Source organism: Schistocerca serialis, chromosome 5 (genome assembly GCF_023864345.2).
Source record: "Schistocerca serialis cubense isolate TAMUIC-IGC-003099 chromosome 5, iqSchSeri2.2, whole genome shotgun sequence".
In the NCBI taxonomy this organism is placed as follows: Eukaryota; Metazoa; Arthropoda; class Insecta; order Orthoptera; family Acrididae; genus Schistocerca; species Schistocerca serialis.
In genome coordinates, this window is record NC_064642.1 from 452,596,178 (window position 1) to 452,617,336 (window position 21,159).

The following is a 21,159-nucleotide window of genomic DNA, read 5'->3' on the forward strand; positions in this document are numbered from 1 at the left end:
TTTTGTCTGGCAGCCATATAGCCAACAAGGCTCTGTAGGCACGCAGAAGTTCTAGATGCTAGTGAGTTCCTGATTATATGAGCGTGGTTCAAGAAAATTCTCGGTTCCTCGACTTTCGTCCAGGGCTACGCTGGACATATTCGGAGGTGCTCCTGCAACGCTGAGTCTTCCTGATTGACGAGTCGGACGTCGGAGAGAGACTTAAATACTGTGTAAAACTAGACCACGCTCATTTTACTCAACATTTAAATCGCTCTCCGACGTCCGACTCGTCGGCCGGGAAGACTCAGCGTCGCCAGGAGCACCTCCGAACATGTCCAGCGCAGCTCTGGACGAAACGCCAGGAACCGAAAAGTTTCTTAGACAACGGCCACGGCAACCACGACAACCAGTCGCGAAGGCCTTCACTGCAAGGCGCAAAAGCTCCCAGGCCACGTAGAGTAGCCTACAGGCCGCTGGTCAGCCGCTGGCGCGGTGTCGCCGCCGCCAGTCAGAGCGCGCCGCCTGTATTTACGACGCACCCACGTGTCGCCGTGGAGGCCGGCCTGCCTGTGTTACGGCCGCCGGAAGACGCGCGCCTCCCAGTGCAGCGCCACGAAGGACGCGGCCAACGTGACGCGAGGCACGCAAACAGCTGGCTCATCCCGCAGTCGGCTGCACGCCGCCGTCATCCGCGCGTTTGCAGACCGGTTTACAATGCCGCCGCGACTCCAGCTGCGTCGCTAACCCCGCGTCTGACCACGCGTCACGGCAGCCGCCCAATTGTGTGATCGCAAAATACACGCCGATGGACGCATTGCTCAACTCGTGGGGGCAAGTATACAAAACAATGGCCTGCCTACAATGTCGATTTGACAAGGAAGGAACGCTGAAAGAACGAACTCCATGCTTCTCTCCCACATTATACTCGGACAACATATGACTGACAGATACACAATAATAGATGTAATTTACACTTGAATGGTGGAACTGTTAAACGTCCGTCAGGAGAATCAAATAACACTGTATCTACATCCATACAGAACTTACTTGTATCCAAAAATTCGGATAAGTGCGAGTAGGACTCGCGCAACGAGGATTCCGCACAACATTAACTTCCTATGATGATAGTTCATCCATCCTGGGAATTGTGACTTTCGACGATTTTTGCCTGTTATCGATATCGATACTGACGAGGTATCAAAATATGTGACAAGAATGGCCGTATCTTTTGATTGCACTGACGTAGAAGCATAATTTTTCTACATCTCCAAGGGACGATAGACTTACGGATGTGACATAAATCTGAACTCGATACGCCAGCCCATTCCTGAGAAAAATGGTTTTTAAAAGACGGACGAACAGACAGAATGGAGGCAGGGAATTTTAAAAATTGAGAATATATTCGGATAACAGAGTTAGCTGCTCACCTCATGCACAAAATAATGAGAAAACTTAGAAAATTAGCAATTTATCAAAAATATTCTTGGTGCCATACACTGGGAAATGACTGGTTCTAAGCCCAATAAGAAAGTTTGTACCATCTGCAATATTATTAAATCTTGTTCCACTATCTCGGGTGACAAGCTTTCAGCCACACTGAGTCACTTGCAAGATTTTTAAAACTATTTACACTGTGGAGTAAAAGTGCATGTGCTTTCAAAATCTTGCGAACGACTCAACTTGAGAATGCCAGAAACGTTGCCACCCGAAAACTGGAATGACGTTTAATAATTTCTCGCATGTACTCCCGAAAATGATGAAATATTCGATGCATTGCGAAAACTTCAAGAAACACAACAAATCAGGTGTTTGAACTGCCGTTAATACTGAGGCACTGTCCTCTGCTTGTGATAATAAGAGTAAAGGAATGTAGCAGTAATTTTTTTACTTAGTAGAACTGTAGTCAACAAAAACCTGTCCTCATATTTTTAAAGGTTTGTACAGGAAAATAAAATTAAATAAAGAATCTCTCAGCACTGACATCTGTTTATTACACGAAGGAGGAGGAGGAGATTAGTGTTTAACGTCCCGTCGACAAGGTCATTAGAGACGGAGCACAAGCTCGGATTAGGGAAGAATGGGCAAGGAAATCGGCCGTGCCGTTTCAAACGAACCACACTGCATTTGCCTAAGGCGATTTATGGAAATCACGGAAAACCTAAATCAGGATGGCCGGACACGGGTTTGAGCCGTCGTCCTCCCGAGTGCGAGTCCAGTGTGCTAACCACTGCGCCATCTCGCTCGGTGTTTATTACTCAACACCATTCTTGGCATGGGATGCTGCAAAGTATACCGTAGAATTCCCTGTGCTGTTGATGAGGAAATGGAAACACCGTCAACAGGTCTTTATGTGTTGCAACTGATAAACATGACTGTGGCCTTTCAACTGAAGTGTGGCATGGCCTATACCATCCATGGTCTTTCCTCTTTCGAATACATTAACGTTTTTTCCATTCTTCAGTTTCAAGGGACGAGAATGAGAAGCTAATTTCTGTGACTTTTTGGCCATATGCTTACGAGACAAGTGCTAAATAAATTTGCAAGTGCACTTGAGTAAACTTCCAATCAATGTACACACATTCGTTCTATGTTCAAATGCAGATTCAATTAATTTCCTCCAATTTATGCTCGTTCTCAACCCTTTGTGCGTATCTACCAGGGGGAGACCACGAGGTTGGGATCACGAATTTACTTCAGACTTTGTAAACCTTTAGTAGGCCAATACAAACAACATAATGTATAAGCAGTAAGATGCACTACTATGACAATTCCGAGAAAATAGCAAGAGAATTTTACGCGTCTATTATGTAAGTGATATATCTGTGCGGAGGTGGCGGTAACATGAAGTCATTGTGGCAAAGCGATTAGCGTTCGGCGCGTTGCAAGAAGGTCGTGCGGAAGGCGACGTTTCGAATCTACCTAACAGTTTTTAATCTATTTTTTCATCACCGGTCAATTTTATTTGTATGATATTTGAATGGTAACATAATGGAAAAAACGTGCAAAATCATGAAGTTGTGGTGAATTTCATATGTTATTTGACTGTTAATTGTTTGCAATTATATTTTCAAGGACAACGGACAGGCTTGGAAAGCCCAAGTCAAACCTCGATAAATAATGACGTTATTCACAATCAGTAACACAGTAAGTAACAATGTGGCAGACCACAACTAATTTACAATTACTCGTCGGGATGGTATTTGTCGTACAGACATGGAAAACAAACAGAAAGTTGATGCAAATAATTCATGTAAACACACGAGTTTTTTTAATGCACAGCTATGTAAGTTACATAATAGACGCGTAAAATTTCACTTATGATTTTCTAGGAACTGCCAGAGCAGTGCACCTTATTACTTGCACATTATGTTGTTTTAATGGTCTAGTAAAGGTATACAAAGTTTGAAGTAGAACTGTGATCCCAACGTCGTGGCCTGCCCTTGTAACTAACTCTGCAAGAGGGGGTTTTTGTATTCTAGTTTCCCTGAAGATGAACAAATAGCCAAACGTTGAAAATAATACTGGACTGACAGTGGTGTGATTAGCTTATTTACTGTAAAAAAAGTCGTAGTTCCAAATGAGTTTTTTCCGTGGCATTTTGGCGTTCTATGCAGTGTCATTGTTAATGTAATCCATTGAAACAGTTTCGACAATATGAATAAGTGTAACAGAAAACGTAAGAAAATATTGTTGAATGTCACATGTAACCGAAAAAACGTAAGTTAAGTGGAACATAAGCTACGACACTGTGGCGAAAAAGCACAACAATCTTGCTCCTCACATTTTTAAACTAACTTCAGTTCTAGGTATCGGATAGTTAAGTTCTCTATAAAAGACGTATAAAAAGTCTCACAGTATTTCTGAAGCTGATCTATCTGCACTAGCTAAGTAACAAGACTCAAAATACGCTAAGCGCTATACAGGCTAAAATGCGCCGACCCAGAATCACCTGACTCGAGCCGCAGCAGATGTTTCAAGAGGTATCGTGCTGCGCATCCGAATGCTCACTCCATGGTTATTTATACACTATGGCGCTGCCCCGTCGTGTAAGACATCAAAAGTAATTAAACATGGGGCTCTCAGGACTAAAGACCACAACAACAATCTCTCTTTCACTGTGTGTGTGTGTGTGTGTGTGTGTGAGAGAGAGAGAGAGAGAGAGAGAGAGAGAGAGAGGGCGCACAGCAGAAGCGTGGAGGCTTGCGTTCAGCCGTGTCGTGAGTAACCAACAAGTACGGACGCGGGCTGTGCTCTGCTCAGATCCAGATTCCAAGAACCTACGCTGAAAGAGAGAGTAGTCGTGCGCAGGAGCGCAGCTCAAGGTCTGTTCTCTCCGTGGGTGACTCACTTCCAGCACACCTGCTGCCGCAAGTTTCAATTTCTGCCTCGACGTACGCCTGAACAATAAAAGTTTTATACACGGGCAAGGAACGGAGAAAAAACCAGTAAAATTTAGAGGAGACACGTCAAAAAGGTTGCAGCGTTGGTAACAATGAGCTCCAATTTTGTCAGCGATAACAGAATACACGAGTGAACGAAAACAGATGACTTCCCCTTGCAGAAAATGGAAAAAACGGTGAAGACGAGTTAAATCAATGATACTGGCAATACTGTTATTTTCGTATATTCACATATATCCCAGTAGATCTCTGCAAAATTTAAGACTGGCAATCAGCTCTAAACAATATAGGTTTGTTGAAATTACTGCAACCAGTCGGCTTTGTTTTGTTCTTCAATTTTTTTATTATTCCTTTACAGGTTTCGAACCGCCTAGCGATTCATCATCAGATGGTACATACATTAACCGTCTGCAACAGTGTGGGAGCGATGTAGTTCACCATCAGATGGTACATACATTTACCGTCTGCAGCAGTGTGGGAGTGATGTAGCTGTGGCAAGATGTGTAAATGGAACGTGTAAGCAACGAGAGTGGTGAGAATTATTCACATTATGAGATAGATTTTGTTGCTTTACTAATCACGGTAAGTGAAGCAACAAAATCTATCTCACAATGTGAATAATTTTCGCCACACTCAATGCTTACATGTTCCGTTTATACGTCTTGCCACAGCTACCTGACTCCCACACTGCTGTAGACGGTTAATGTATGTACCATCTGATGGTGAACTCCATCACTCCCACACGGCTGCAGACGGTTAATGTATGTACAATCTGATGATGAATCGCTACGCGATTCGAAACCGATAATGGAATAATAAAGAGTTGTAGAACCATTTTTTTTATTCTTGACAGTCGCAGTGTTTCTCATCCATAATTTCTAAACAATATGGTTGCCTTTTAGACTATGCGATTAGTACATCAGAACTAATCACTCCCATCATTTACTTAACAACAACGACAGCACAGATGGTGTTTCAAATTTCTCCTTGCCAAATACAGGAATGGTATATAACAAATTTAATAGTAATGCACAACTAGAGAAATCGGGGTAATTTCAACATTTTCGCGTATTATCTAATGAGGCAGGAATGGGTGCTGTTCAGAAATGGTCCAAATGGCTCTGAGCACTATGGGACTTAACATCTGTGGTCATCAGTCCCCTAGAACTTAGAACTACTTAAACCTAACTAACCTAAGGACATCCACACACATCCATGCCCGAGACAGGATTCGAACCTGCGACCGTAGCAGTCACGCGGTTCCAGACTGAAGCGCCTAGAACCGCACGGCCGCACCAGCCGGCTGAATGGGTGTTGTATTGCAAAGGTTAATTACCTGAGTTACAGTAAATTATGATTACAGTGTTATGATTTAACAAAAACAGAAATTTGAATGATGTACTTTGTGTGAATTCCTGCAAAATAAAGAAGACTGGCAATACCTGTAAACACAACACAATATTCTTTTTGTAACGCTAGTTACTAAAATTACAATATTTTTGTTGGCTCAAATGGCTCTGAGCACTATGGGACTTAACATCTGAGGTCATCAGTCCCCTAGAACTTAGAACTACTTAAACCTAACTAACCTAAGGACATAACACACATCCATGCCCGAGGCAGGATTCGAACCTGCGACCGTAGCAGCAGCGCGGTTCCAGACTGAAGCGCCTAGAACCGCTCGGCCACAGCGGCCGGCGATTTACGTAATTCGCTCCAGGTAAATGCTGGGATGGTTCCTTTAAGAAGTCATCACGAGGCAGAGAAAATCCCTGACCCCACCGGAAGCGGGAACGCTACCGCACAACCACGAGCTGCGGACAATATTTTTGTTTTCCTGTTTTCGGAAAGCAGGGAGAACATAAAGAGATAACTGCAATGAAAGAGAAGAAGGACAACAAACATGTCGACATCATACAAAACTAATGTAAATTCACTTTGCATTCTAAAATGGGATTTAATTCCCGAAACGTGTCGCGCTATGCATGAAAAAAACAAAATTTGTGCAATACCTTATTATTTAAATCATTATTGACACATAGCTTTGGCCTGTGATGCTTGCGAAATTAAATTACAATCGCTCTTTCACCCCCGGCTCACACGTAACCCGCAAATTTCCCGAAGCTGTCCTTACAGCCAGTAGAGACGTTCCTCAACTAAGAACATACCTCTTGGCCTTGTCTCATAAAACGTCAAAAAATTTTATAGGTAAATTTAAAATATTATGTTAAATATTGTGACCGACAAATGTAAGACGACGAAGTGTTTATACAAAAGAAAAAAAATACTACGAAGAGCTTCAAATTGGAAGTACTTTTGTTCGAAAGATAGTTTTAAGCTACCAATAATATTTGCAAGCTTTGTACGAAAAACACTGCAAAAAGTTCAGTCTATCCACTATATCATTTTGACATTGCACAATTTTATTCTGGATGAATACTTTTTGTCAGCTTCTCATAAGCAATCAGAACTGGTATTACTTTGTGGAATGTAAGAGTTGTTTGTATTCTTCTCAAGCGACTTACAAAAACGTAAAGGTCAGGGTGAGTGGCTTTAAACAAAAAGAGTTACAACCCTCGACACATTTGTCGTTTTTCGAGGTTTAGTATATGCCAAAGTATTTGTACACGCCGTTCTCCCTGAAGGATGCGGAATGCGGGTAAGGGAAAGAAGTGTATCCTTTCTCGACCATTTCTGAGATTCTGGGTTCGTTTCCGTTTTCACGCAGCAAACTAGGAGAAGGGAACAAGTCGTTTAAAATATTGGTTCCACAACGATTCATCTCCGAACATGGTCTCCTATTTACATCGTCTTCTATCCCGCCACCTCTACGCGTCCCAGGAATTTTACATTTCAAATGCGACAAGAAGCGAACACTGTGCGGACGAGCAGTCTCTGCTGCTACCGTATGAAGGGCGCCGCCCTTGACCTCCATCTGGCCGCACGCGGCCGCGAGGCAGGCACGCTTTCCGTACCAGAAGGCGACGCAATGCAGCGAGCCAGCAGGCGAAAAATAGCAAAGAGGTGCTCGCCGAGGCGAGGCGTAGGCGGGCCTTACGTCATGGCGCGCACGGGAGCGGGCCGCACCGTGGCACGGCTGCCCACGGCGGAGTGCCCGCCTAGAGATCGAAACCGGTCCCCCAGCCCCCTCTCCCCTCCACCGCCCACCCTGCCAGCACATCAAGGATACTGGTTTCGGGCGCGCACTCTCACTGCTGCCTCGCCGGCAGATGGCAACCACATTTGGCCGACAATGACTTTGCAAATTACCCTCGCCTACGTAACCGTATTCCGCAGTTACCCCTCACCTCCCATTCACGACACTAAGACAAATCGCTTACACACATTTTTTTTTTATTCCATTACCTTTATAACTGGAACTCCAGCTGCAAGATTTCTTATTTTAAAAAATACCATCGGTTTCGGGCGCACGCAAGACTATTTCTAAATGTTACATACGACCGTATAAGAAGCAACTATAATACACTACTGGCCATTAAAATTGCTACACCACGAAGATGACGTGCTACAGACGCGAAATTTAACCGATAGGAAGAAGATGCTGTGATATACAAATGATTAGCTTTTCAGAGCATTCACACAAGGTTGGCGCCTAAAACGTGCTGACATGAGGAACGTTTCCAACAGATTTCTCATACACAAACAGCAGTTGACCGGCGTTGCCTGGTGAAACGTTGTTGTGATGCCTCGTGTAAGGAGGAGAAATGCGTACCATCACCTTTCCGACTTTGATAAAGGTCGGATTGTAGCCTATCGCGATTGCGGTTTATCGTATCGCGACATTGCTGCTCGCGTTGGTCGATATCCAATGACTGTTAGCAGAATATGGAATCGGTAGGTTCAGGAGGGTAACACGGAACGCCGTGCTGGATCCCAACGGCCTCGTATCACTAGCAATCGAGATGACAGGCATCTTATCCGCATGGCTGTAACGGATCGTGCAGCCACGTCTCGATACCGGAGTCAACACATGGGGACGTTTGCAAGACAACAACCATTTGCACGAACAGTTCGACGGCGTTTGCAGCAGCATGGACTATCAGCTCGGAGACTATGGCTGCGGTTACCCTTGATGCTGCATCACAGACAGGAGCGCCTGCGATAGTGTACTCAACGACGAACCTGGGTGCACGAATGGCAAAACGTCATTTTTTCGGATGAATCCAGGTTCTGTTTGCCGGCCGCGGTGGTCTCGCGGTTCTAGGCGCGCAGTCCGGAATCGCGCGACTGCTACGGTCGCAGGTTCGAATCCTGCCTCGGGCATGGATGTGTGTGATGTCCTTAGGTTAGTTACGTTTAAGTAGTTCTAAGTTCTAGGGGACTGATGACCACAGCTGTTAAGTCCCATAGTGCTAAGAGCCATTTGAACCATTTGAGCCAGGTTCTGTTTACAGCATCATGATGGTCGCATCCGTGTTTGGCGACATCGCGGTGAACGCACATTGGAAGCATGTATTCGTCATCGCCATACTGGCGTATCACCCGGCGTGATTGTATGGGGTGCCATTGGTTACACGTCTCGGTCACCTCTTGTTCGCACTGACGGCACTTTCAACAGTGGACATTACATTTCAGATGTCTTACGACCCGAGGCTCTACCCATCATTCGATCCCTGCGAAACCCTACATTTCAGCAGGATAATGCACGACCGCATGTTGCACGTCCTGTAAGGGCCTTTCTGGATACAGAAAATGTTCGACTGCTGCCCTGGCCAGCACATTCTCCAGATCACCAATTGAAAACGTCTGGTCAATGGTGGCCGAGCAACTGGCTCGTCACAACACGCCAGTCACTACTCTTGATGAACTGTGGTATCGTATTGAAGCTGCATTGGCAGCTGTACGTGTACATGCCATCCGAGCTCTGTTTGATTCAACGCCCAGGCGTATCAAGGCCGCTATTACGGGCAGAGGTGGTTGTTCTGGGTACTGATTTGTGAGGATCTATGCACCGAAATTGCGTGAAAATGTAATCACATGTCAGTTCTAGTATAATATATTTGTCAAATGAATACCCGTTTATCATCTGCATTTTTTTGGTGTAGCAATTTTAATGGCCAGTAGTGTAAAAGGAAAATTGAATATTAAAGTACGGTCTTTTCAGTAATGCATTTACTTAAGCAACGTGGTGGTGGTGGTGGTGGTGGTGGTGGTGGTGGTGGTAGTGGTAGTAGTAGTAGTAGTAGTAGTAGTAGTAGTACTAGTACTAGTCTTGTATTCCCAAGGACCACTTCTACAAGGATACTAGACATGTAGTGATATTACAGTTTCATGTATGCAGCTAGTTTCAAAGTCTTGGCATCAAACGTCTATAGTCTACCTACTACAGTAACTTCATATTGTGATTTTTTTCAACATGAAGCTCGTAAGATTGAGTGTGTCTAAGCCGAGAATATTTCAGAATAAAACTAGGAACTTTAATTTTGCTGGGCCTAGCCCCTTTCGTACGGAGAAGATGATTGGATTAAAGGCAACACAAAGGACACACGCAAGCCCCAGGATACCTACGAACCGCTGCTTCTCGGGGCATAACCAATAGGAAAGAACGCCTAGCATCACCGGGTTTGCTGTTCTCCATGACGTTATCTATGACCCCTTTAAGTTTGATCTACACACTTAGAACACCTTCTATATAATCCGGCTGGCTGAAAGAGGATTGAAGCCTCCATCCACTTGAATACAAAGTAAATCGTTTTAAACTGCACATCCTCATTCGGTTTGTCGTTATCGCGTAAAGAAGATATTTAATAAAGTAAAAAGCTAGTAAAGCGCAGCTTTGAACTATACATATTTTGGGAAGACAGTAAACGGACGCGATTATTATGTTTTCCTTTCATTTGACTGTCTCAGTTTTGCCGAGGATAGCCAGAATTGCTAACATGGTATCATAATCAATCATGTACGACGTACCATCGTCTTCCGACCCTAGTATGACATTCTACATTAATATGTCAAGAAGCTGTGCTTTAGTTTATAGTCTCATACTAGGTGTAACTTTCATTCTAAATGTCACAAGACTTGTGAAAAAGCCGTGAAATCTAATAAGACTTCCGGTCTTGCGTTATAGCAAAATCCATGACGGCCTATGAATGGAGCAAAGCGATTATCTGATAGTTTCCAGGGTAAAAAAAATGGCTTGATTGCAGGTTATTTCTAAGTCACATTTGGACTTTCGTGCTCGTGAAAATGTTCTTTTGCACGAAATTCGCATGACGCTGCAAAACTTTTTAAATTGCTTGGACAATTGTTTCAGGGTCGAAATAATACTCATCACACGCCAAACAGTAAGAGGAACAGCAAAGTCTGGTGAGGCGATTGCGAACCGGAATTCGACGGACATTCAGTGCAGTTTAGGTATGCATCGTTTTTCTCAACAAAGGGTGATGACTCGGGATTAGGTAACTTAAGTAGCGCTGATCTTTCGGTAACTCAGGAGTCACAATTTGTTGCAATTCGTGGGGGAAAAAAAAACCAACCAGTGTACGTCGAAGGATACAGTGATATTCTTCAGAAGAAGAGGAAGCTTAAAAGACAACTGAAAAACTCGAGTAGTTCTCGCAAGCAAGAGGAGAAGTGGTGCGCCACCACAATGCCCACTCCTCCTACAACATCGCGTTAACAGTGACACACTACGTGCCTTGAAATTTAGTGTGTGTTGAAACAAGGGCGTACACGCCGTTCGCGGGCAGCCCATCGCACTTTCACTTGTTTGGACTTGTGAAAGAGCACCTGCAGTGTGTGGCAAGTGAGAACGACAAGGATGTGCAAGAAGCACAATTACGTAGATAAAATGCAGTGTTTTATGGTATACATAATCTTGAGGATAGTCATATCGATAATGTTAAGAATATGTCGAAAAATAAGACTGGAAGTTCCCATTACAATCTGGTCAGGAAAACAAGACCACTGATGACAATTCATCATGCACATCGCGCCGACGCTGACGTTGCCGTTGCCATTACCAGACCGTATTAGTCAGGAAAATGGCGGTAGAAACTACAGTACTCTTGCAAGTGAGGCAGACAATGAAATAAGACAAGCATGCACTGGCAGGCATGTAAAAAATAGCCAAGAGGAAGCTCTGATCGAAGTCAACAACGGAAACCACCTCGAGCCTCTGTGCATCCCGTTTTGTCATGACACACCATCATACCCCGTACTGACATCATGCATCTAAATCTACATGTATACTCCGCAAGCCATCATGCGGTGCACAACGACGGGTACCCTGTGCCACTGCTATTCAGTCTCTTTCCTGTTTCACTGGCAAGTGAAACGAGGGAAAAAGGACTGTCTATGTGCTCACGTACAAGCCCTGATTTCTCTCGTTTTGTCTCAGCGGTCCTTATGCAACGTGTATGTTGGTGGCGGCGGGATCGTTCTACAGTGCGCTGCAAATTCCATTCTCTATATTTCCCCAAAGCGTTTCGCGAAGGAAAAAAAAAAAAAAAAAGTCTACATCCCTCACGGGATTCCCACTTGAGTTCATGTATCATTTCCGTGTTGATCGATCCTGTCGGTAATAAATCTAGCAGCACGCCTCTGAATTGCTTCGATATCTTTCTTTAATTTACGATGAAATGAACACCCTTAGCTGCTTACAGGCGTTGACATAAGTCAACGGGGACAGATGAAAATGTGTGCCCTGACCGGGACTCGAACCCGGGATCTCCTGCTTACATGGCAGACGCTCTATCCATCTGAGCCACCGAGGACACAGAGGATAGCGCGACTGCAGGGATTTATCTCTGGCACGCCTTAGTATATATATCTTTCTTTAATCCGACCTCGTGGGGATCCCAAATATTCGAGCAGTACTCAAGAAAGGGTCGACTGAGTGTTCTGCACGCGGTCTGTCCGCAGCTCGTGATCTAGTGGCTAGCGTTGATGCCTGTGGATCACGGCGTCCCGGGTTCGATTCCCAGCCTGGTTGGGGATTTTCTCTGCCCGGGGACTGGGTGTTTGTGTTGCCATCATCATTTCATCATTATATTTCGTGACAGTGGCTAGAATGGATTGTGTAAAAATTGGCACTTTGTACGGGCGCTGATGATCGCGCAGTTGAGCGCCCCACAAACCAATCATCGTCATCATCATGTACGCGGTCTTCTTTATAGATAAGCTACAACTTCGGCGAGAACTCGCCCAATAAACCCAAGTTCATCATTCGCTTTGTCGCTTTGCAACGTTACACACAGGTATTAGTCAATGTGATTGTGTATAGCAGCACACCTCCAATACTGTATTCAAACATTATGTAGGACTGTTTTTCTACTCCACCTGTATTAACTTACATTTTTTCCACATTTACAGCACGCTGCCATTCTTCTCACCAAACAAATTCTGTCCACGTCAGCCTGTACCATCTTACATTCACTCAAAGACGACACTTTCCCGTACACTACAGCGTGATCAGTAAAAAGTCGCAGGTTGCTGCTCACCCTATACGTAAGTCTGTTTATGAATAAAGAGAATAAAAGCGTTCCTATCACACTTTCCGGGGGCACTCCTGACGGAACGTCTGTTTACGATGAACATTCGACGTCCAGGACAACGTACTTGGTTCTATTACTCATCTGTGGAGGGACACCAAGCCGCGCGGGATTAGCCGAGCGGTCTAGGGCGCTGCAGTCATGGACTGTGCAGCTGGTCCCGGCGGAGGTTCCGAGTCCTCCCTCGGGCATGGGTGTGTGTGTGTTTGTCCTTAGGATAATTTAGGTTAAGTAGTGTGTAAGCTTATGGACTGATAACCTTAGCAATTAAGTCTCATAAGATTTCATACACATTTGAACATTTGAGGGACACCAATCACAGACCACGGCCAGTTTACCGGAATATCTTGTATCGCAGTGTCACACTGCAATGTCGTTAGGTCTTCTTTTAGTGTTCAGAGGTTGTTTGGACGTGAGTACTCTTCTCCAAGGTTCTTGGCCAAGTAACGGTTACTAGATATGAGGATTACCCACATCCCGAATGTAATTTGACATCTGCAGATTCGTTTTATTTTCAACGTAGCTGTTTTGGATTATCGGGGGGAAGGTTCCTGGCTGCGTGACGTTGTGTTATCTGCCCAGCCAGTAACAATCGCCGAAAGGCTGGCCTACCCCGTCAGCACGCACAAAAATGTTAGTGGCGAGATAAGACGCAGCGGCTTCCACGAAGCGGCCGCGATAAGCGGTGCTCTTGCATTTCGCCTACGCCGGCAGGTCTCGCGCGCCGCTGCAGCTGCCCTACACCACAGAACACTGCTCCAGCGCTGCTTCCCCCACCGCGGCGGACCAACGACCGCCCGCCCGTTCTCACTTACGTTCTCTGTACAGCGCAGTCCACTTATAAACTTCTTGGAAGACGCCGTTACAGACTGACTTCTACACTACTTACAGCAAAAGCTAATCTTGCTTCACAAACTAAGGAGGCTACCACGAAAATCAGGAAACGTATAACCATGGGCGTTCTCACAGAGAGGAGGCAGCAGGAGGGTTGATGCCTCGCTCCTACAAATAAAATTATCTCCACAAACGGACTCTCACCCTGACGCTCCAGACAGACACAATTATAAATTCAGTATCAGTTTGAATAAAGGCGCAAAATGTAATGGATACTATCCAGTGGAAAGTGTATTCAGAACTGCGATACTAATATGAGTTGCGCTCCCCACCCCCGTCCTGATTAAGTGGAGTTCCTCAACGTAACTGGTCACAGTATAACGCAGCATCTACTTTTACACTTTACGACAATAATAAGCGCACACTTAATTTTTTTCACCGTATCGACTGTTTGCAAACTGAAGTTGAGAGCGTATAAGGGGGTTAGCAAGAATTCTGAAAAGGAACTGATGTTCAGAATAGTACGGGTGTTCATGTGTAAAGCACTGCGTCTGACGGGTGAGAGAACAGTCGTCTCCGCATGTTTCGCCAGCCAATTAATGCAGCAACTAAGGTACCCAATGCTAACTGGCAGACGAAAGTTACTGTTTAGTATTTGTTGCATTGTACATACCGTATCTCTCTTATCACTGATACTCCACATCCTCTTCCGCTATTACAACAGTGGTTGTCATTGGCTAATGTTTGTATTTTACTTTGTCGGTTAAAAATGCAGTAATAAGTACACACAGCTGCATATAAAAGCTCTTTCATCCAGCGCATACGCGACAGTGGAATACAGATGCATGCTCCTGCAGCACGGCAACTATTCATTTCCGGCCCGGGTTTCCAGTTTAAAATGATACCCAGCATTCAAAGTGCGCACTGGGAGTTTAAAAACCCGCTGTACGAAACACACGTCTACGTATCACATATGTCTAAAATGAAAATCTGCTGTGACACACTCATTGTTTTCCAATCCTTTTACTTAGCCTGTAATATCCACTTTATACCTTGTTCGAAAAATATGAATGACGAGATTATATAAATTGCATGTCAACGAGTATCACTGCTACTAAAACAGTTCAGTTGGCAATAGAAGTCAATCGCTATCACCAATGTCCGCCGAAACATTTTCTGCCTATTGAATTTCAGAGCCAGTCTTCTTTCCACAACATCGTTAGCAAAGCAAAGAACTGGCTTTCTCTCTCGTGATGTTGCTGTAGAGAAAGCGGGAAGTGTGAGGCGAATTATCCGCAGCTATCTTATCACATGAATAGATTTATGACTACGTCGCTGATACGTGTTAGCTTTACGATCAACTGCTCTAGATGGTTATCGGCGAACAAGCCGAATGTTTTGCCATTTACTGGGGTGAGCATTGGCTGCAGGTGTGCATACACTTGTTACACTACAGTGAACATATGGAATTTTTGTCAGAATGTGCCAATGAGACGCGTGCAGGGAGGGGCGTGTGTGTGTGTGTGTGTGTGTATGTGTGTGTATGTGGGAGGGGAGGGGGGGGGAGGGAGGGGCAAACATTGTTATTACCTGCAATGGCTACGACAATGATATTTGTAAAACTATATATTCCCTCATCATGCAGCAGTTGTTAAGTCAGTTTACCTTCTCAAGACTATTTTGCAACTGCTTCTCATTACTCTCCCGATGAATTTTATCACAGCCCTCTCTAATGCCAACAGCTGCAATGAACACTTAACACAGCGGTCGCCATTTTTTTTTAAAAAAAAGGTCAAACATCAGTGTTCATGCGCTCCCGAAACATGACACTTAAAAAAATCCGCACTACGGGCTCTTGTTAACGAAGAGGCAGTTGAATCGATAAGTGAGAGTCGAAAACAACACAGAATTTCTAATGTCTTTCAAGGTAGCCAGGATATTTACTCTATTCCCAAACGGCACCCAGTTCTCTCTCTCTCTCTCTCTCTCTCTCTCTCTGTGTGTGTGTGTGTGTGTGTGAGTGTGTGTGTGTGTGTGTGTGTGTGTGTGTGAGAGAGAGAGAGAGAGAGAGAGAGAGAGAGAGAGAGAGAGAGAGAGAGAGAGAGGGGGGGGGGGAAGAGGGGGGGCTTTTGTTACTGCTGTGAAGTACCTCGGAGTGTACTTGGCTCACATTGTTTTGCATGAACATCCACTTCATGACAGCACTCTAGTACATTATCAGCTACAAAATTACTTTGACGAATAAAAGATAAACATTATCTGTAAAAGATAGTGCTTAATTTCTTTGTTATACACTCAGTGTCACATCCAGAACGAACTCTAACCCTCAGAAAGAGGCATCACTATCTCTTCTTAAATACAATGGAAAGTTTGTACGCCCACGGTGGTTGCTTCAACCGAGAGAGATTGTACTCGAGGGAACTGAACAAGAGTGAGGTTACTTTGTGCTTGGTTACTTTTACTACTTCATAAGACTTTTTACGCACACGTATCCGTACAAGCTGAATCACTCCAATTGGATAACATAAACTGCATTATTTATTATTTTTTTATTCATTTTTTTTTTTTTTTTTTTTTTTTTTTTTTTTTTTTTTTTTTTTTTTTTTTTTTTTTTGCTCTTTAAGCTGCGTTTGCGTGCATTTAGTCAGAAATAAACAGATGGTTATGCGAGTCTCCTCTCTTCTACGATCGGGCCGATAATACTTAAGAAATAAAAACAGGACAAATAATATTTTCGGTGTATTTGTCGTTTTATCATCGTCTTCGATATTCTTTTCATAGACTTGCACTTGGCGGCCGACCTTCCCCAGATGGGGCCTCCCGGCCAACGATGCCGTACGCTCACTTCCATTTCCATTTTCAAAAGTGAATGTTTTATGATTTTTTTTTCCTCGTTCTGTGCGCGAACCAGACGTTTCCCACTATTAGACTGAACATCACAACTGGGAACGTGGGTCGAGTGGGATTCGATGCAACCGATCGTACTTCCACTGATACAGCCAGTTTTACTGGAGTGCAGCTCGCGTCCCTTCTGGTTACAAGGATAGAGAAATAGGTTTAACGTCACGCCGTTATCAGAATGGACAAGAATGGGGCAGGGAATCTGCTGCAACCATTGTAATGGGACCATCCATTTCAGTTATTCATCAAAGGGGTGGAAAATCGAAATTTGGATGTCCGTTGGAGATTGAAACCTCGCTTTTCCCGACTTCAAGTGAGACAGACTGCAACATTGGGGAAATTTTGATTATGAATGCTGTCTTTCTTGGTATAATTCAATGATGACCCCTCCCAACTATAAGCCAAGTAACAACTTCGTCTTCACACTGTGCCTGTTTATATTAACTCCCCGATCGTGAACTCTGTTTTAAAATTTATTCTTTTTATTTAGTGTCATTCATTTTGGCGCTATTTGTGGAAAACTAATCATCAGTAATTCCCCCAACCACCTTCATTAATAACTCACATACTACGCAAAGCAAATCTTTTCATATCCAATGTCAATGTAGCATCTCTCCGGGATGTGATCTCCAGTAGCTACATTCAATGCCGAGCTAGAAATTAGGACTGTCGGGCAGTATAAGGATCTCTTATTTCGAAAAGAAAACGTGCCACCGAACTGGAAAGTGCTTGCTGAGGAAGCAGGTCTCTTGCTTAGGTGCATTATGCATAATTCAAGAGTTGCGTAGCTTACTTAGCTTGACTGCATATGCATACTGAAAAAGGCAGGATGTGTTCCCATTAGCACGTCACTGCTGAATGTGTGTTTACTTCCATATCAGCGTAAACGCAATATTTATATGTTTTAGTCACTGTTAACAGCATTTGGACTCTTGTTTCATCGCATCCGAGTAAAATTACAGTAAATTCTAATGCAAACTGCCCCATTTCTGCAACAACTCAACAACACGACCTTCTCGCAACAACTGCCACACAAAGACACAGCTGCACTCGACTTTTCAGTAAAATGCAATGAAGCCAACTTTCAAGACAGTGTTGCAAATTCGCAAGCAATTCGATTAGAGATCGTTAACCGACTCGTTAAGTCGTTTCGTGGCTGGAAAGATGTCATAGCTCGCACGCACGCACACACACACACACACACACACACACACACACACACACACACACACAGAGAGAGAGAGAGAGAGAGATTTGGTTGGTTGGTTGGTTTGAGGAAGGAGACCAGACAGCGAGGTCATCGGTCTCATCGGATTAGGGAAGGACGGGGAAGGAAGTCGGCCGTGCCCTTTGAAAGGAACCATCCCTGCATTTGCCTGGAGCGATTTAGGGAAATCACGGAAAACCTAAATCAGGATGGCCGGACGCGGGATTGAACCGTCGTCCTCCCGAATGCGAGTCCAGTGTTTAACCACTGCGCCACCTCGCTCGGTAGAGAGAGAGAGAGAGAGAGAGAGAGAGAGAGAGAGAGAGAGAGAGAGGGGGGGGGGGAGGAGTAGTGAGGGGGAGAGACGGGGGAGGAGGAGTGAGCGGGGGGGAGGGGGGGGGAGAGAGAGAGGAGAACGTGTGTTTCATAAACTACAGAATGCAAACTGTAATCGGCAATGTTTCACTGATAAACAGCAGGAACCGGTGACGCAAGCGTTTTGTTTCAACTGCAACGTATTCCGCTAACAAATAAATGTTCGACGTCGGAATGATGGTGAACACAGCTCTCATATTCGCTTCACGTAGCTTCAAACTACACGCGAAATGTGAATAGTGAGTGCATTTATCGTTACTTTCAGGAAAGAACAAGATGTGCCTCAAACCACTGCGAAGCAAAACTTAATGTTTAGTTCGAATAAACTATCACCTTTACGATCGTTACACAGCCTTAGTTATCAGAGTGAATGCAATGACTGTTTTCCTGGTTAACGCCTAACTGGAATGATGTCCCCTTTCAAACTTTTGAACAGTCATATGCTGTTTCCAGGTTTTCTTACCGCGTTATGTAATGTCTTCTAGGTACCTCATTTTATATCGGTATTCATATGGTAACTGTCTTCGACAACAGTGTTCCAACGTGTTCAGATCGGAGGTCTGCGCAGACCAGTCCATCTCAGGAATGTTATTGTCCACAATGGTTTGTGGACAATAACATTCCTGAGATGCACTTGTCTGCCCAGACTTCCGACCTGAACACGCTGGAACACTTTTGGAACGAGAAAATCAGCTTTACTGCGGACCCCAACATCCAAGTTACACTGCCATCTCTGGTTTTGGGTCTTGAGGAATACTGGGCTCCCCCTGCTTCCCAGCATGTAGCACCTCACTGAAAGTGTCCTTAGGAGAGTAGCTGCCGTCATAAAAGCGAAGTATTGACACACCCCATATCAATGTGCACTAATAGGTGTTCAGATACTCTCTTAATCAGATGGTGTTCGTTACTCTGTTCATGAGGGTATACCCTAGAAACGCGTAGTGCCATTAAACTTAATGACTGACGCAAGCATATTCATCCAACAATGTGTCAGAACTCGCAGCCCTCACAAAGACAAAGGATCAGATCAAAACCGTATACCAGCGGACCACGTTAAGACTGACATGTTTGAAATATAGAGAAAGTAACTGTGATACTGCGTTATAGAAACTGTCCATAGTTTTCACATTCTTCTAACGTGTTAGGTGTGTCCGTATCAAAGTACTGTACAAAGCAAAACGAAGTGACGATTGAGAGACCTTCATCGTGCGTGATGGTAGTCACGTTGCAGTATAAGCAGTCACTTGTGGCGCAACACGCCATGTGGAACGCTCGACGCCACAACGGAGATACTCTCTCAGTGGACACGAGACTGGAGGAACTGCGGCACCTTCAACGCCCTTCCCCACTCACACTGCTGTGGCTACGGCGAAGGAATGAATGAATGCCTCTTGCGCCTGGTGCCGAACTCTACTTTTTCTCCTTCCGCTGCCCACCCCAGTCGTTTAACATTTCGGGCAGTGCCAGCTTTTCAAAGTTACTGCTGTCATAAATAACATCGGCCGGTGACGCTATCGGTGATCGCTCTCCTCCGCTCGCAATGCCTTAAGGCGCTCGCAGGAAGCAGCAGACCGCACCCGTCGAAAGAAAAATATTTTCCAGACGCGCAGCAGACAGTGCACACTATTCTACATACATGGTTCCCCGAAGGTAGCAATACGTGCCTGATACCAAAACACGAGCTAAATCTAAGAATGTAGAGGAATCCTTCTTTGTATGTATACGTATATCGCGGTGTGTGTGTGTGTGTGTGTGTGTGTGTGTGTGTGTGTGTGTGTGTGTAGGCGGAGATTTACCCACATCTGAAATGTAGCCTGATGTGACAGTGAAATGTGCTACAGAAGAAAGCTGGAGGATAGATGGGTAGATCAAATAAGTAATCAACGTCTTCAAGATTCGGTTAAATACCACTTTAACGATACAAGGAGACGAGGATTATAGCGTGATTCCACTGAAAGGACGGATAAGTTGATAGGACACATCATAAGGCATCGAGGAATCTAAGACTAGCTTGTAGAGCTGTATCAAAAACCAGTCTTCTGGCTAAAGACAGCAACCACTGTTCTTCATGGCGCGTATTAATGATCTGACAGACAAGATTAATAGTAACTTCTGACTTTACGCAGTGGATGCAGTTCTTTATAAAGAAGTATTTTCTGAAGAGAAAAAAAAACAAAAAAACAACAACCTAGACAAATACTCAATCTGATTTGGAAACGATTTTGAAGTACCGAAAAGCAAACTTACGTGCTTGACAAAACAAAAAACTGAGTATTCTGTGACTAAAAGACTAATGATTCACAATTAGAATCAGCAAACTCCAACAAATATCTGCGTGTACGACAGTTTTTAAGGATGTAAAATGGAATCAGCAAATGGCTCAGTCGTAGGTAAGGCAGGAGGCAGACTTCGATTCAGTGGCAGAATACTGGGAAAAATACACTCGGTCTACAAAAGAGACTGCTTACAAATCACTTTTACATTTAATCTTACAAAAGAGGATGGCACGAATGATCACCGGTTTGTTTGAGTAACGGAGAAGTTGAAACACCATAATTGGCAGACAGGATGAAAATTATCCCGCGAAAGTCTACTTATAAAATTATGTGAAGAATCGAGAGATACACTTTAGCCCACTATGTTTAGCTCCTGTTGGGCCGCAACGACAAAATTTATTACAGCACGCTCAGATGCGTTAAAACAGTTATTCTTCCTGAGCTTCATTTGCAGCTAAAAGACATTCTAACGGTAACCTTTGTCATGCATTCCACAGTCGTTTGCAGAGAGTGCATTTAGATGTACAACAACAACGAAAATAAGATTACTCTTTATCAAACAGCGGAATCCTTAACCTACATTAATGGAGACATGAAATACGCGCATTTTAATGATCGATGTAAAATGCCCGTTGAAAGGTTTTTTCTGCACCGACGAAGGACGGAAGGTT

At 44.2% G+C, this 21,159-nt stretch overlaps 1 protein-coding gene and 1 non-coding gene across 2 annotated transcripts in view; both read right to left on the minus strand.

Annotated features, from left to right (window-relative positions):
• Window positions 1-21,159, minus strand: part of LOC126481841 (max dimerization protein 1-like) — a 682,325-nt gene that overhangs the window by 558,889 nt on the left and 102,277 nt on the right. The gene's annotated exons all lie outside the window — the stretch shown is intronic.
• Window positions 12,045-12,119, minus strand: Trnat-ugu (transfer RNA threonine (anticodon UGU)). The gene has a single exon. It is a non-coding gene; the product is annotated as a tRNA-Thr (tRNA).